Source organism: Eleutherodactylus coqui, chromosome 8, assembly GCF_035609145.1.
Source record: "Eleutherodactylus coqui strain aEleCoq1 chromosome 8, aEleCoq1.hap1, whole genome shotgun sequence".
Classification (NCBI taxonomy): domain Eukaryota; kingdom Metazoa; phylum Chordata; class Amphibia; order Anura; family Eleutherodactylidae; genus Eleutherodactylus; species Eleutherodactylus coqui.
Genome location: NC_089844.1, coordinates 209,064,949 through 209,074,498, shown reverse-complemented (window position 1 = coordinate 209,074,498; position 9,550 = coordinate 209,064,949).

The following is a 9,550-nucleotide window of genomic DNA, read 5'->3' as shown; positions in this document are numbered from 1 at the left end:
TGCAGACACAGCCCGGTGTAAGTAATCTTGGAATTATGTGTGTAGACTTTGTCGCTGAGAGTGGTATAGTAAGGCAAACTCCAGGCAGAAAAAAAAAAATAGTCAGGAAGGCCGCAAACAGGCCTAAGTGCAATAGTGATGGACTACAACTCCCATCAGACAACCTGTAAAATGCACACGGTCACAGGTTGCCCTAAGAAGGACCGTTGGGGTTTTGTACACAGGATGCTACACTACCACTCTCCCTATCTCAGCAACGCTGTCCCTATACTATGTAGTACAGACTGCAGCCTGAGAACGCTATAGCTGTAATGGGGCTAACGCCCCATATATATATATATATAAAAAAATAAATTGCAAAACTGCTACCAGCAGCCACAACAGTAATGCAGACGGTCCTATGCGGCCCTAAGAAGGACCGTTGGGGTTCTTGTACACAGGTTCCTACACTAACACTTTCCCTACAGCAGCAGCAGCACTGCCCCTGATTAGAGATGAGCGAACGTACTCGTCCGAGCTTGATACTCGTTCGAGTATTAGCGTGTTCGAGATGCGCGTTACTCGTAACAAGTACCACGCGATGTTCGGGTTACTTTCACTTTCATCTCTGAGACGTTAGCGCGCTTTTCTGGCCAATTGAAAGACAGGGAAGGCATTACAACTTCCCCCTGCGACGTTCAAGCCCTATACCACCCCCCTGCAGTGAGTGGCTGGCGAGATCAGTTGTCACCCGAGTATAAAATTCGGCCCCACCCACGGCTCGCCTCAGATGCGCTCTGACATAGAGGAGGGAAAGTGCTGTCTTGTTGGAGCTGCTATAGGGAGAATGTTAGGAGTATTTTAGGCTTCAAGAACCCCAACGGTCCTTCTTAGGGCCACATCTAACCGTGTGCAGTACTGTGGAGGCTGCTTTTTGCAGTGTTGCACATTTTTTTTTTTTTGGTATATCGGCCGTGCAGAGCATTGCGCCCTGCAGTAATACTCCAGGGCCAGAAGCGCTTAGGCAGGGACAGAAGACATATTGATTGAATATAGGCTGTGGGCCTTTGCAAAAAAATTTGGGGAAAAAAATCTATTTGGGCTGCCTGTGAGTGTCCTCAGTGTTCTGGGTCTGTGCTGGGTGTAGTAGTTCTCCAAATTCATACGCAGCCAGCTAAGTGTTACAGCAGGCTTGCGCAAAATTATTTCCTGGCGTTCCGTAAGCGAAGTCAGCCTCCAACCACAGGCCAATAAGCGGCACATTTAATTACAGCGTTCTGTTTCTGCACTACTGGTAATACAGCATGCTGAGGGGTAGGGGTAGGCCTAGAGGACGTGGACGTGGGCGAGGACGCGGAGGCCCAAGTCAGGGTGTGGGCAAAGGCCGAGCCAGTGCGGTGGCCAGGGGTAGAGGCAGGGCCAGACCGAATAATCCACCAACTGTTTCCCAAAGCGCCCCCTCGCGCCATGCCACCCTGCAGAGGTCAAGGTGCTCTACGGTGTGGCAGTTTTTCACAGAGACGCCTGACGACCGACGAACAGTGGTGTGCAACCTTTGTCGCGCCAAGATCAGCTGGGGAGGCACCACCACCAGCATGCGCAGGCATATGATGGCCAAGCACCTCACAAGGTGGGACGAAGGCCGTTCACCGCCTCCGGTTTGCACCACTGCCTCTCCCCCTGTGCCCCAACCTGCCACTGAGATCCAACCCCCCTCTGGGGACACAGGCACTACCGTCTCCTGGCCTGCACCCACACCCTCACCTCCGCTGTCCTCGGCCCCATCCAGCAATGTCTCTCAGCGCAGCGTCCAGACGTCGCTAGCGCCACTGTTTGAGCGCGAGCGCAAGTACGCCGCCACGCACCCGCACGCTCAAGCGTTAAACGTGCACATTGCCAAATTGATCAGCCTGGAGATGCTGCCGTATAGGCTTGTGGAAACAGAGGCTTTCAAAAGCATGATGGCGGCGGCGGCCCCGCGCTACTTGGTTCCCAGTCGCCACTACTTTTCCCGATGCGCCGTCCCAGCCCTGCACGACCACGTCTCCCGCAACATTGTACGCGCCCTCACCAACGCGGTTACTGCCAAGGTCCACTTAACAACAGACACGTGGACAAGCACAGGCGGGCAGGGCCACTATATCTCCCTGACGGCACATTGGGTGAATTTAGTGCAGGCTGGGACAGAGTCAGAGCCTGGGACCGCTCACGTCCTACCCACCCCCCGAATTGCGGGCCCCAGCTCGGTGGTGGTATCTGCGGCGGTGTATGCTTCCTCCACTAAACCACCCTCCTCCTCCTCCTACGCAACCTCTGTCTCGCAATCAAGATGTGTCAGCAGCAGCACATCGCCAGCAGTCGGTGTCGCGCGGCATGGCAGCACAGCGGTGGGCAAGCGTCAGCAGGCCGTGCTGAAACTACTCAGCTTAGGAAAGAAGAGTCAGACGGCCCACGAACTGCTGCAGGGTCTGACAGAGCAGACCGACCGCTGGCTTGCGCCGCTGAGCCTCCAACCGGGCATGGTCGTGTGTGACAACGGCCGTAACCTGGTGGCGGCTCTGCAGCTCGGCAGCCTCACGCACGTGCCATGCCTGGCCCATGTCTTTAATTTGGTGGTTCAGCGCTTTCTGAAAAGCTACCCACACTTGTCATACCTGCTCGGAAAGGTGCGCCAGCTCTGCGCACATTTCCGCAACTCCAAGACGGACGCTGCCACCCTGCGGACCCTGCAACATCGGTTTCATCTGCCAGTGCACCGATTGCTGTGCGACGTGCCCACACAGTGGAACTCTACGCTCCACATGTTGGCCAGGCTCTATGAGCAGCGTAGAGCTATTGCGGAATACGAACTCCAACATGGGCGGCGTAGTGGTAGTCAGCCTCCTCAATTATTTACAGAAGAGTGGGCCTGGTTGGCAGCCATCTGCCAGGTCCTTGGAAACTTTGAGGAGTCTACCCAGGTGGTGAGCGGCGATGCTGCAATCATTAGCATCACCATTCCTCTGCTATGCCTCTTGAGAAGTTCCCTGCAAAGCATAAAGGCAGACGCTTTGCAATCGGAAATGGAGGCAGGGGAAGACAGTATGTCGCTGGAAAGTCAGAGCACCCTCATGTCTATATCTCAGCGCGTTGAGGAGGAGGGGGAGGAGCATGAGGAGAAGGGGGAAGAGACAGCTTGGCCCACTGCTGAGGGTACAGATGCTGCTTGCCTGTCATCCTTTCAGCGTGTATGGCCTGAGGAGGAGGAGGAGGAGGAGGATCCTGAAAGTGATCTTCCGAGTGAGGACAGCCATGTGTTGCGTACAGGTACCCTGGCACACATGGCTGACTTCATGTTAGGATGCCTTTCTCGTGACCCTCGCGTTACACGCATTCTGGCCACTATGGATTACTGACTGTGTCACCGGTCCCCAGTCAAGGCTGAGTTGGCGGGAGCACTGTAAAAGGATGGTGAGGGAGTACGTAGCCGATCGCACGAACGTCCTCGGTGATGCCTCTGCCCCCTACAACTATTGGGTGTCGAAGCTGGACACGTGGCCTGAACTCGCGCTGTATGCCCTGGAGGTGCTTGCTTGTCCTGCGGCTAGTGTCTTGTCGGAGAGGGTGTTTAGTGCGGCTGGGGGAATCATCACAGATAAGTGTACCCACCTGTCAACCGACAGTGCCGACAGGCTTACACTCATCAAGATGAACAAAGCCTGGATTTCCCCAGACTTCTGTTCTCCACCAGCGGAGAGCAGCGATACGTAAGCAATACGTAGGCTGCACCCGCGGATGGAAGCATCGTTCTCTATCACCATCCAAAACGGGGACCTTTTCGCTTCATCAATCTCTGTATAATATTCATCCTCCTCCTCCTGCTCCTCCTCCTGAAACCTCACGTAATCACGCCGTACGGGCAATTTTTCTTAGGCCCACCAGGCTCAGTCATATAATTTTTCTAAACAATTTTTATACGTTTCAATGCTCATTAAAGCTTTGAAACTTTCACCTCAACCAATTTTTATTTTTACTGGGCTGCCTCGAGGCCTAGTTACCAATTAAGCCACATTAACCAAAGCGATTAATGGGTTTCACCTGCCCTCTTGGTTGGGCATGGGCAATTTTTCTCAGGTACATTAGTACTGTTGGTACACCAATTTTTGGGGGCCCTCGCTTACAGTGTAATCCAATTAATTTTTAGCCCACCTGCATTACAGCTGACGTTACATCAGCTGTCCAGGGCACTGCAATGGGATACATTTATGTACAGCCGGTGGGTTCCAGGGAGCCACCCATGCTGTGGGTGCACACGGAATTCCCATTGCGGAGTTGTACCTGCCTGTGACTATTTATAAAAAAACGCGGTCTGACTGGGGCATGCAGACACCTTGACAGAATGAATAGTGTGTGGCACATAGGTTCCCCATTGCTATGCCCACGTGTGCAGCTCCAGATGGAGGTGGCACAGGATTGGATTTCTCCTTGCTTATGTACAGCATTGTGGACTATCGCCCCGCCCCTTTTAAAGAGGGTCGCTGCCTAGCTGTGCCAACCCTCTGCAGTGTGTGCCTGCGGTTCCTCTGGCAGACGCACTTATAAATAGACATGAGGGTGGCGTGGCATGAGGGCAGCTGAAGGCTGGGCAGGGACAGTTTGGTGTGCGCTGTGGACACTGCGTCGTGCAGGGGGGGGGGGTTGGGCAGCATGTAACCCAGGAGAAGTGGCAGCGGAGTGTCATGCAGGCAGTGATTGTGCTTTGTTGGAGGTAGTGTGGTGCTTAGCTAAGGTATGCATTGCTAATGAGGGCTTTTCAGAAGTAAAAGTTGTTAAGAGGGGGGGGGGCACTCTTGCCGCTATTGTGGCTTAATAGTGGGACCTGGGAACTTGAGATGCAGCCCAACATGTAGCCCCTCGCCTGCCCTATCCGTTGCTGTGTCATTCCCATCACTTTCTTGAATTGCCCAGATTTTCACAAACGAAAACCTTAGCGAGCATCGGCGATATACAAAAATGCTCGGGTCGCCTATTGACTTCAATGGGGTTCGTTATTCGAAACGAACCCTCGAGCATCGCGAAAAGTTCGTCTCGAGTAACGAGCACCCGAGCATTTTGGTGCTCGCTCATCTCTACCCCTGATCTCTCCCAGTGTGTGTCTGTGGCGAGCCGCGAGCGGCCCCACTTTAAATACTCGGGGGTCACTTGATCTTGCCCGCCACTCACTGCAGGGGGGTGGGGTAGGGCTGGAACGTCACAGGAGGAAGTGGTAATGCCTTCCCTGCGTGTCTATTGGCCAGAAAATGGCGCTAAAAATGCAGGGAAGGAAATGGAATTGACTGGAGTAACGTGCGGTGCTCGTCTCGAGTAATGAGCATCTCAAACACCCTAATACTCGAACGAGTATCAAGCTTGGACGAGTACGCTCGCTCATCTCTAAAGTTAACCCCTCAGTGGCCACCCGTTTTTGTTTTATTTTTTCCCATTTCCGTTTTTCCTCCTCCCTTAAAAGAAATATTAATTAATTTAAAAAACAGAACTAACTAATAGAGATGAGGGAGCACACTAGTCCGAGCTTGATGCTCGTTTGAGCATTAGGGTACTCGAGATGCTCGTTACTCGAGACGAGCACCACGTGGTACTCGAGTCAATTCCATTTTCTTCCCCACATGTTTATCGCCATTTTCTAGCCAATAGACATGCAGGGAAGGCATTACCACTTCCTCCTGTGACGTGCCAGCCCTACCCCACCCCCTGCAGTGAGTGGCTGGCGAGATCAAGTGACTGATGAATATTTAAAGCGGCCCTGCCCGCGGCTCGCCTCAGACACACACTGGGAGTGTATAGGGAAAGTGCTGCTGCTACTATAGGGAGAGTGTTAGTGTAGGATCCTGTCTTCAAGAACCCCAACAGTCCTTCTTAGGGCCACATCTGACCGTGTGCATTACTGTTGTGGCTGCTGGGAGCAGTTTTGCACTTTTTTCCCCCTTTTTTTTAAATCTCGGGCTGCAGTCGATTATGCAGAGTATAGTTAAAGTGCAGCTGAGATAGGGACAGTGGTAGTGTAGGATCCTGTCTTCAAGAACCCCAACGGTCCTTCTTAGGGTTACATCTGACCGTGTGGATTTTACTGGGTGGCTACTGGGAGTTGTAGTGATTCCATTTTAGTATTATGCAGCTTGGTGGGGTTGAGATCGCCGCAGTTACCAGCACTCTCCACTGGCTTTACAGTGTTCTCCCACTCCACACAGCCTCTATTATCTACAATTCTCTGCGAGCAGTAAATTACCCCTAGGTACCAGCGCAAGACAGCGGGTTACTTTTTTCAAGCTACAGCATAGAGCCTCCGCTATCTACAAGTCTCTGTGTGCAGTGAATTAAGGCCAGGTTGGTCAGTGCTGTACAGTGGGGTACTTTATTTAGCCCCTGCTCTATTCTTAATCCGCCATGATGAGGAGTAGGTGTAAGGGTCGTGGACGTGCAAGTGAGGGTGTGGCCACAGGCCAAGTTCCTGGTCCAGGTGAATCACAGCCGGCTGCTGCGGGATTAGGAGGGAGGCAAGTTTCTGGGGTCCCCAGCTTCATATCCCAATTCATGGGTCTGCGTGGTAGATCTTTATTACAAACAGAGCAGTGTGAGCAGGTCCTGTCGTGGATGGCAGAAAATGCATCCAGCAATGTTTCGACCACACAGTCTTCTACACAGTCCACTACTCCCAGATAGGGACTGCAACTCTGATTCCTCTGGCTGCAACTCCTCCTTCCTCCCAGGCTCCTCACTCCATGAAAATGACATATACTGAGCAAGCAGACTCCCAGGCACTGTTCTCGGGCCCCTGCCATGAGTGGGAAAAAATGGTTCCTCTCTCACCTGAGGAGTTTGTCCTGACCGATGCCCAACCTTTGGAAAGTCCCTGGGGTCTGGGTGATGAGGCTGGGGACTTCCGACAACTGCCTCAAGATCTTTCAGTGGGTGAGGAGGACGATGACGATGAGAAACAGTTGTCTATCAGTGAGGTAGTAGTAAGGGCAGTAAGTCCGAGGGAGGAGCGCACAGAGGATTTGGAGGAAGAGCAGCTGGACGATGAGGTGACTGACACTACCTGGTTTGCTAAGCCTACTGAGGACAGGGCTTCAGAGGGGGAGGCAAGTGCAGCAGCAGGGCAGCTTGGAAGAGGCAGTGGAGTGGCCAGGGGTAGAGGCAGGGCCAGAGCCAAGAATCCCCCAACCGTTTACCAAAGCACCCCTCGTGCCAAGCCTCCGTGCAGAGGGCTAGGTGTTCAAAGGTGTGGATGTTTTTCAGTGACAACGTGGACGACCGCTGAACAGTGGTGTGCAACCTGTGTCGCACCAAGATCAGCCGGGGACCCACCACTACCAGCCTCACCACCACTAGCATACACAGGCATATAATGGCCAAGCACCCCACAAGGTGGGACGAAGGCCGTTCACCGCCTCCGGGTCACACCACTGCCTCGTCCCCTGTGCCCCAACCTGCCACTCAGATCCAACCCCCCGTTCAGGACAAAGGCACTACCGTCTCCTGGCCTGCACCCACACCCTCACCACCGCTGTCCTTGGTCCCATCCAGCAATGTCTCTCAGCGCAGCGTTCAGCTGTCGCTAGCACAAGCGTTGGAGAAAAAGTGCAAAAACGCCACCACGCACCCGCACGCACAAGCTGTAAACGTGCATATTTCAAAATTAATCAGCCTAGAGATGCTACCGTACAGGCTTGTAGAAACGGAGATTTTCAAAAACATGATGGCGGCGGCGGTCCCACGCTTCTCGCCCCCCAGTCGCCACTATTTTTCCCGGTGTGCCATCCCAACCCTACACCAGCACGTCTCCCGCAACATAAATCGTGTCTTCACCAACACAGTTACTGGGAAGGTCCACTTAACCACGGACACGTGGACAAGTACTGGGGGCAGGACCACTATATCTCACTGACAGCACATTGGGTGAATTTGGTGGAGGCTGGGACCGCTAACGTCCTACCCACACCCAGAATAGCGGATCCTACCTCAGTGCTGGTATCTGCGGCGGTGTATGCCACCTCCTCTAAGCCCCCACCTCCTCCTTCTACGCAACATCTACCTCTCAATTAAGAAGTGTGAGCAGCACGTCGCCAGCAGTCGGTGTGCGCGGCGGGGCAGCACAGCGGTGGGCAAGTGTCAGCATGCTGTACTGAAACTACTCTGCCTAGGTGACAAGAGGCACACGGCCCCCAAACTGTTGCAGGGTCTGACAGAGCAGACCGACCTCTGGCTTTCGCCGCTGAGCCTCCAACCGGGCATGGTCGTGTATGACAATGGCCATAACCTGGTGGTAGCTCTGCAGCTCGGCAGCCTCACGCACGTGCCATGCCTGGCCAACATCTTCAATCTGGTGATTCAGCGGTTTCTTAAAAACTAGCCTCACTTGCCTGATCTGCTCGGCAAGGTGTGCCGCATATGCGCACCTTTTCGCAAGTCCACCACGGACGCTGCCACCCTGAGGACCCTGCAACATGATTTAATCTGCCAGAGCACTGACTGCTGTGCGACGTGCCCACACGTTGTTGCACATGTTGGCCAGGCTCTATGAACAGTGTAGAGCAATAGTGGAATACCAACTCCAACATGGGCGGCGGAGTGGTAGTCAGCCTCCCAAATTATTTACCGAGGAGTGGGCCTGGATGGCAGATATCTGCCAGGTCCTTGGAAACTTTGAGGAGTCTACCCAGATGGTGAGCGGCGATGCTGCAATCATTAGTGTCACCATTCCTCTGATATGCCTGTTGAGAAGTGCCATGCAAAACATAAAGGCTGACGCTTTGTGGTCGGAACAGGAAACAGGGGGAAACAGTATGCCGCTGGATGACTATGAGAGCACCCTCATGTCTATATCTCAGTGCGTTTTGGAGGCGGAGGAGGGGGGAGGAGCCTCAGGAGGAGGAGGGGGAAGAGACAGCTGGGCACACTGCAGAGGGTACCCATCTTGCTTGCCTCTCATCTGTTCAGCGTGTATGGCCTGGGGACGAGGAGGAGGAGGAGGATCCAGAAAGTGATCTTCCTAGTGAGGATAGCGATGTGTTACATACAGGTACCCTGGCACGCATGGCTGACTTCATGTTAGGATGCCTTTCTCGAGACCCTCGTGTTAGACACATTCTGGCCACTACGGATTACTGGGTGTACACACTGCTTGACCCAAGGTATAAGGAGAACCTTTCCACTCTCATTCCCGAAGAGGAAAGGGGTTCGAGAGAGATGCTATACCACAGGGCCCTGGTGGACAAACTGATGGTAAACTTCCCATCTGACAGCGCTAGCGGCAGAAAGCGCAGTTTCGAGGGCCAAGTAGCAGGGGAGGTGCAGAGATCAGGCATCATGTACAGCACCGGGGCAGGGGGACACTTTCCAAGGCCTTTGCCAGCTTTATGGCTCCCCAGCAAGACTGTGTCACCACTCCCCAGTCAAGGCTAAGTCGGAGGGAGCACTGTAAACAGATGGTGAGGGAGTATGTAGCCGATCGTACCACCGTTCTACTGGATGCCTCTGCTCCATACAACTATCGGGTGCAAAGCTGGACACGTGACACGAACTTGCGCTG